The sequence below is a fragment of the Platichthys flesus genome, chromosome 1 (genome assembly GCF_949316205.1).
Source record: "Platichthys flesus chromosome 1, fPlaFle2.1, whole genome shotgun sequence".
Lineage (NCBI taxonomy): Eukaryota > Metazoa > Chordata > Actinopteri > Pleuronectiformes > Pleuronectidae > Platichthys > Platichthys flesus.
Window position 1 is genome coordinate 30,906,187 of NC_084945.1, and position 7,896 is coordinate 30,914,082.

A 7,896-nucleotide genomic window follows, 5' to 3' on the forward strand; every position below is an offset into this window, starting at 1 on the left:
TGATCACAATCCTGAATAGAACAGCTCCATATATGAATATTAGTTCAGGATCATAGCGCCACCTATTGATCAGTGTGAAAATTAAGTTGCGGAAACATTGTCCAATTGACACAAAATTTCTCACGCTACATCAGAGCGCCTACTTGAACAGATCTATATGTCTGTGCGTAATAATAGTGATGGCGCCACCTACTGGCAAACCTACTGCCGCAGAGCGCAAAACGCATGCAACGTGGAGAAGTGCATGCTCGATCGATGATGTGCGCTTGGTCATCGATCGCTCTCTCCACCGACCGCAACAGGCTTCAACGTAAGGGTGCTCGGGCCCGCAAGTGCTACAACGTAGCCCTAGTTATTATTATTATTTCCCTTTGGGGGGCTTTTTCAGGGTCTTGACATGCTCAAAAAGTTATGAAACTTTGCAGGAAATTCAAGGTCTGCGGATATTTTAGTATTCTGGAGTAATTGGAATTGGGCGTGGCAAAATGGCTCTACAGCGCCCCCTGGAACCAGCCCCTAGGTTTCCACATAACGGATTTTCATCAAAATCTGGATATAGGTGTATCGTGACCAGTCATGAAAAAAAGTCTCATGGAGCATTATGAAAAAAGCAACAGGAAGTCCGCCATTTTGCTTTTAGTGGCCATTTTGGCAATATCCCACATTTTTACTTTTACGTACTTGTCCCAGGGCTTTCATCAGATCAACTTCAAATTCAGATGAGTGTCATCACAACAAGATGGAGATAAAAAATGATTGAGGGATTTTTTTTTTATCACACCGTGTGACCGTGGCATGGCGTTAAAAATTGGTTACACGCCATCAAAACACGGGCATCTGTATCTCGGACATACATGTTCCAATCAAGTCCAAACTAGACATGTAAGACAATAGTCCCCGCCTGATGACATCTATGCATAAATGATGACTTAAAACCGCAGCGCCCCCTGGTGGCAACAGGAAATGTCTTGTTTTTTGCTTGTCTTACACTTGGATGAATTTCTCCTCATCCACTGACCTCAACCATGTCAAACTGTATCAAATGGGTCCCAAGACATTGACAATGAAGACATAAGATTACCGTGACTTTTCGTCAAACGCCATATGAATGGCGTGGCATTAAAGTTCATCAACTCGCCGTGAAACACGAAATTGCTGTAACTTCAGTGTTCATGATTCTATCTCTCTCAAACTACATGTGTGTAACAACAGCCCCCCCCTGAAGATATTCATATGGTTTTAAGAAATGGGCGTGGCAAAAAAACTGACCATCGCCCCCTATAGGGCAACCCCGGCACTACGATGGCCGACATTTATACAAATCTATCGGGACATGTTTCGTTTCATAACAAACAAAAAAATATCTTGGATAGGTATGCTTGACCAAACAGGGAGGCCGCCATTTTGGATTAAGTGGCCATTTTTTTTCCATATTCCACATTTTTACTTGATGCACTTGTCCCAGGGCTTTCATCAGATTAACTTCAAATTAAGATCAGTGCCATCACAACAAGATGGAGATAAAAAGTGATTAAGAGATTGACCTTTCGTCACACCGTGTGACCGTGGCGTGGCGTCTTGAGTTTGATTAAACGCCATCAAAACACGAGGTTCTGTATCTCGGACATACATTGTCCAATCGAGTCCAAACTAGACATGTAAGACAAGGGTGCCATCCTGATGACATCTACACAGAAATTATGACTTGAAATTACAGCGCCCCCTGGTGGCTACAGGAAGTGACATGTTTTATACTTTGATGAACTGCTCCTGGCTGATTTACAATATACAGCTCAAATCAGATCAGTCAAGTCATTAGATCATGGTCAGAATTGTGACGTTTCCTCAAACCGTGTAAACATTGATGTGCGGCGAAGGATTTTCCTTCGCCAAAGGACACGATGTTATCATAACTCCACTGTGCATTGTCCTATCACTACCAAACTTCTGTCACATGATAAGAGTACAAGCCTGAACAGCTCTATGTGTCAATATTTCCTCAGTGTCATAGCGCCATCTACTGATTCACCAGGAAACAGGAAGTACTTTGTTAATCCACTCTGCATTATCCAACCGGCTCCAAACTACTGACCTATGATCACAATACTGATCTGAACAGCTCCACATATAAATATTAGTTCAGGGTCATAGCGCCACCTACTGATCAGTGTGAAAATTAAGTTGTGTTAACATTGTCCAATTGACACAAAATTGCTCACGCTACATCAGAGCGCCTACATGAACAGATATATATGTCTGTGCGTAATAATAGTGATGGCGCCACCTACTGGCAAGCCTACTGCCGCAGAGCGCAAAACGCATGCAACGTGGAGAAGTGCATGCTCGATCGATGATGTGCGCTTGGTCATCGATCGCTCTCTCCACCGACCGCAACAGGCTTCAACGTGCGGGTGCTCGGGCCCGCAAGTGCTACAACGTAGCCCTAGTTATTATTATTATTATTATTATTATTATTATTTCCCTTTGGGGGGCTTTTTCAGGGTCTAGACATGCTCAAAAAGTTATGAAACTTTGCAGGAAATTCAAGGTCTGCGGATATTTTAGTATTCTGGAGTAATTGGAATTGGGCGTGGCAAAAAGGCTCTACAGCGCCCCCTGGAACCAGCCCCTAGGTTTCCACATAACGGATTTTCATCAAAATCTGGATATAGGTGTATCGTGACCAGTCATGAAAAAAAGTCTCATGGAGCATTATGAAAAACGCAACAGGAAGTCCGCCATTTTGCTTTTAGTGGCCATTTTGGCAATATCCCACATTTTTACTTTTACGTACTTGTCCCAGGGCTTTCATCAGATCAACTTCAAATTCAGATGAGTGTCATCACAACAAGATGGAGATAAAAAATGATTGAGGGATTTTTTTTTTATCACACCGTGTGACCGTGGCATGGCGTTAAAAATTGGTTACACGCCATCAAAACACGGGCATCTGTATCTCGGACATACATGTTCCAATCAAGTCCAAACTAAACATGTAAGACAATAGTCCCCGCCTGATGACATCTATGCATAAATGATGACTTAAAACCGCAGCCCCCCCTGGTGGCAACAGGAAATGTCTTGTTTTTTGCTTGTCTTACACTTGGATGAATTTCTCCTCATCCACTGAGCTCAACCATGTCAAACTGTATCAAATGGGTCCCAAGACATTGACAATGAAGACATAAGATTACCGTGACTTTTCGTCAAACGCCATATGAATGGCGTGGCATTAAAGTTCATCAACTCGCCGTGAAACACGAAATTGCTGTAACTTCAGTGTTCATGATTCTATCTCTCTCAAACTACATGTGTGTAACAACAGCCCCCCCCTGAAGATATTCATATGGTTTTAAGAAATGGGCGTGGCAAAAAAACTGACCAGCGCCCCCTATAGGGCAACCCCGGCACTACGATGGCCGACATTTATACAAATCTATCGGGACATGTGTCGTTTCATAACAAACAAAAAAATATCTTGGATAGGTATGCTTGACCAAACAGGGAGTCCGCCATTTTGGATTAAGTGGCCATTTTTTTTCCATATTCCACATTTTTACTTGATGCACTTGTCCCAGGGCTTTCATCAGATTAACTTCAAATTAAGATCAGTGCCATCACAACAAGATGGAGATAAAAAATGATTAAGAGATTGACCTTTCGTCACACCGTGTGACCGTGGCGTGGCGTCTTGAGTTTGATTAAACGTCATCAAAACACGAGGTTCTGTATCTCGGACATACATTGTCCAATCGAGTCCAAACTAGACATGTAAGACAAGGGTGCCATCCTGATGACATCTACACAGAAATTATGACTTGAAATTACAGCGCCCCCTGGTGGCTACAGGAAGTGACATGTTTTATACTTTGATGAACTGCTCCTGGCTGATTTACAATATACAGCTCAAATCAGATCAGTCAAGTCATTAGATCATGGTCAGAATTGTGACGTTTCCTCAAACCGTGTAAACATTGATGTGCGGCGAAGGATTTTCCTTCGCCAAAGGACACAATGTTATCATAACTCCACTGTGCATTGTCCTATCACTACAAAACTTCTGTCACATGGTCAGAGTACAAGCCTGAACAGCTCTATGTGTCAATATTTCCTCAGTGTCATAGCGCCACCTACTGATTCGCCAGGAAACAGGAAGTACTTTGTTAATCCACTCTGCATTATCCAACCGGCTCCAAACTACTGACCTATGATCACAATCCTGAATAGAACAGCTCCATATATGAATATTAGTTCAGGATCATATCGCCACCTATTGATCAGTGTGAAAATTAAGTTGCGGAAACATTGTCCAATTGACACAAAATTTCTCACGCTACATCAGAGCGCCTACTTGAACAGATCTATATGTCTGTGCGTAATAATAGTGATGGCGCCACCTACTGGCAAACCTACTGCCGCAGAGCGCAAAACGCAGGCAACGTGGAGAAGTGCATGCTCGATCGATGATGTGCGCTTGGTCATCGATCGCTCTCTCCACCGACCGCAACAGGCTTCAACAAGCGGGTGCTCGGGCCCGCAAGTGCTACAACGTAGCCCTAGTTATTATTATTAGGGCCCGAGCACCGAATGGTGAGAGGCCCTATTGAATCTGTAAGGATTTTTATTATTATTATTATTATTATTAGGGCCCGAGCACCGAATGGTGAGAGGCCCTATTGAATCTGTAAGGATTTTTATTAGGGCCCGAGCACCGAATGGTGAGAGGCCCTATTGAATCTGTAAGGATTTTTATTATTATTATTATTATTATTATTATTATTATTATTATTTCCCTTTGGGGGGCTTTTTCAGGGTCTAGACATGCTCAAAAAGTTATGAAACTTTGCAGGAAATTCAAGGTCTGCGGATATTTTAGTATTCTGGAGTAATTGGAATTGGGCGTGGCAAAATGGCTCTACAGCGCCCCCTGGAACCAGCCCCTAGGTTTCCACATAACGGATTTTCATCAAAATCTGGATATAGGTGTATCGTGACCAGTCATGAAAAAAAGTCTCATGGAGCATTATGAAAAACGCAACAGGAAGTCCGCCATTTTGCTTTTAGTGGCCATTTTGGCAATATCCCACATTTTTACTTTTACGTACTTGTCCCAGGGCTTTCATCAGATCAACTTCAAATTCAGATGAGTGTCATCACAACAAGATGGAGATAAAAAGTGATTGAGGGATTTTTTTTTTATCACACCGTGTGACCGTGGCATGGCGTTAAAAATTGGTTACACGCCATCAAAACACGGGCATCTGTATCTCGGACATACATGTTCCAATCAAGTCCAAACTAGACATGTAAGACAATAGTCCCCGCCTGATGACATCTATGCATAAATGATGACTTAAAACCGCAGCGCCCCCTGGTGGCAACAGGAAATGTCTTGTTTTTTGCTTGTCTTACACTTGGATGAATTTCTCCTCATCCACTGACCTCAACCATGTCAAACTGTATCAAATGGGTCCCAAGACATTGACAATGAAGACATAAGATTACCGTGACTTTTCGTCAAACGCCATATGAATGGCGTGGCATTAAAGTTCATCAACTCGCCGTGAAACACGAAATTGCTGTAACTTCAGTGTTCATGATTCTATCTCTCTCAAACTACATGTGTGTAACAACAGCCCCCCCCTGAAGATATTCATATGGTTTTAAGAAATGGGCGTGGCAAAAAAACTGACCAGCGCCCCCTATAGGGCAACCCCGGCACTACGATGGCCGACATTTATACGAATCTATCGGGACATGTGTCGTTTCATAACAAACAAAAAATATCTTGGATAGGTATGCTTGACCAAACAGGGAGGCCGCCATTTTGGATTAAGTGGCCATTTTTTTTCCATATTCCACATTTTTACTTGATGCACTTGTCCCAGGGCTTTCATCAGATTAACTTCAAATTAAGATCAGTGCCATCACAACAAGATGGAGATAAAAAGTGATTAAGAGATTGACCTTTCGTCACACCGTGTGACCGTGGCGTGGCGTCTTGAGTTTGATTAAACGCCATCAAAACACGAGGTTCTGTATCTCGGACATACATTGTCCAATCGAGTCCAAACTAGACATGTAAGACAAGGGTGCCATCCTGATGACATCTACACAGAAATTATGACTTGAAATTACAGCGCCCCCTGGTGGCTACAGGAAGTGACATGTTTTATACTTTGATGAACTGCTCCTGGCTGATTTACAATATACAGCTCAAATCAGATCAGTCAAGTCATTAGATCATGGTCAGAATTGTGATGTTTCCTCAAACCGTGTAAACATTGATGTGCGGCGAAGGATTTTCCTTCGCCAAAGGACAAGATGTTATCTTAACTCCACTGTGCATTGTCCTATCACTACAAAACTTCTGTCACATGGTCAGAGTCCAAGCCTGAACAGCTCTATGTGTCAATATTTCCTCAGTGTCTTAGCGCCACCTACTGATTCGCCAGGAAACAGGAAGTACTTTGTTAATCCACTCTGCATTATCCAACCGGCTCCAAACTACTGACCTATGATCACAATACTGATCTGAACAGCTCCACATATAAATATTAGTTCAGGGTCATAGCGCCACCTACTGATCAGTGTGAAAATTAAGTTGTGTTAACATTGTCCAATTGACACAAAATTGCTCACGCTACATCAGAGCGCCTACATGAACAGATATATATGTCTGTGCGTAATAATAGTGATGGCGCCACCTACTGGCAAACCTACTGCCGCAGAGCGCAAAACGCATGCAACGTGGAGAAGTGCATGCTCGATCGATGATGTGCGCTTGGTCATCGATCGCTCTCTCCACCGACCGCAACAGGCTTCAACGTGCGGGTGCTCGGGCCCGCAAGTGCTACAACGTAGCCCTAGTTATTATTATTATTATTATTATTATTATTTCCCTTTGGGGGGCTTTTTCAGGGTCTAGACATGCTCAAAAAGTTATGAAACTTTGCAGGAAATTCAAGGTCTGCGGATATTTTAGTATTCTGGAGTAATTGGAATTGGGCGTGGCAAAATGGCTCTACAGCGCCCCCTGGAACCAGCCCCTAGGTTTCCACATAACGGATTTTCATCAAAATCTGGATATAGGTGTATCGTGACCAGTCATGAAAAAAAGTTTCATGGAGCATTATGAAAAACGCAACAGGAAGTCCGCCATTTTGCTTTTAGTGGCCATTTTGGCAATATCCCACATTTTTACTTTTACGTACTTGTCCCAGGGCTTTCATCAGATCAACTTCAAATTCAGATGAGTGTCATCACAACAAGATGGAGATAAAAAATGATTGAGGGATTTTTTTTTTATCACATCGTGTGACCGTGGCATGGCGTTAAAAATTGGTTACACGCCATCAAAACACGGGCATCTGTATCTCGGACATACATGTTCCAATCAAGTCCAAACTAGACATGTAAGACAATAGTCCCCGCCTGATGACATCTATGCATAAATGATGACTTAAAACCGCAGCGCCCCCTGGTGGCAACAGGAAATGTCTTGTTTTTTGCTTGTCTTACACTTGGATGAATTTCTCCTCATCCACTGACCTCAACCATGTCAAACTGTATCAAATGGGTCCCAAGACATTGACAATGAAGACATAAGATTACCGTGACTTTTCGTCAAACGCCATATGAATGGCGTGGCATTAAAGTTCATCAACTCGCCGTGAAACACGAAATTGCTGTAACTTCAGTGTTCATGATTCTATCTCTCTCAAACTACATGTGTGTAACAACGGCCCCCCCCTGAAGATATTCATATGGTTTTAAGAAATGGGCGTGGCAAAAAAACTGACCAGCGCCCCCTATAGGGCAACCCCGGCACTACGATGGCCGACATTTATGCAAATCTATCGGGACATGTGTCGTTTCATAACAAACAAAAAAATA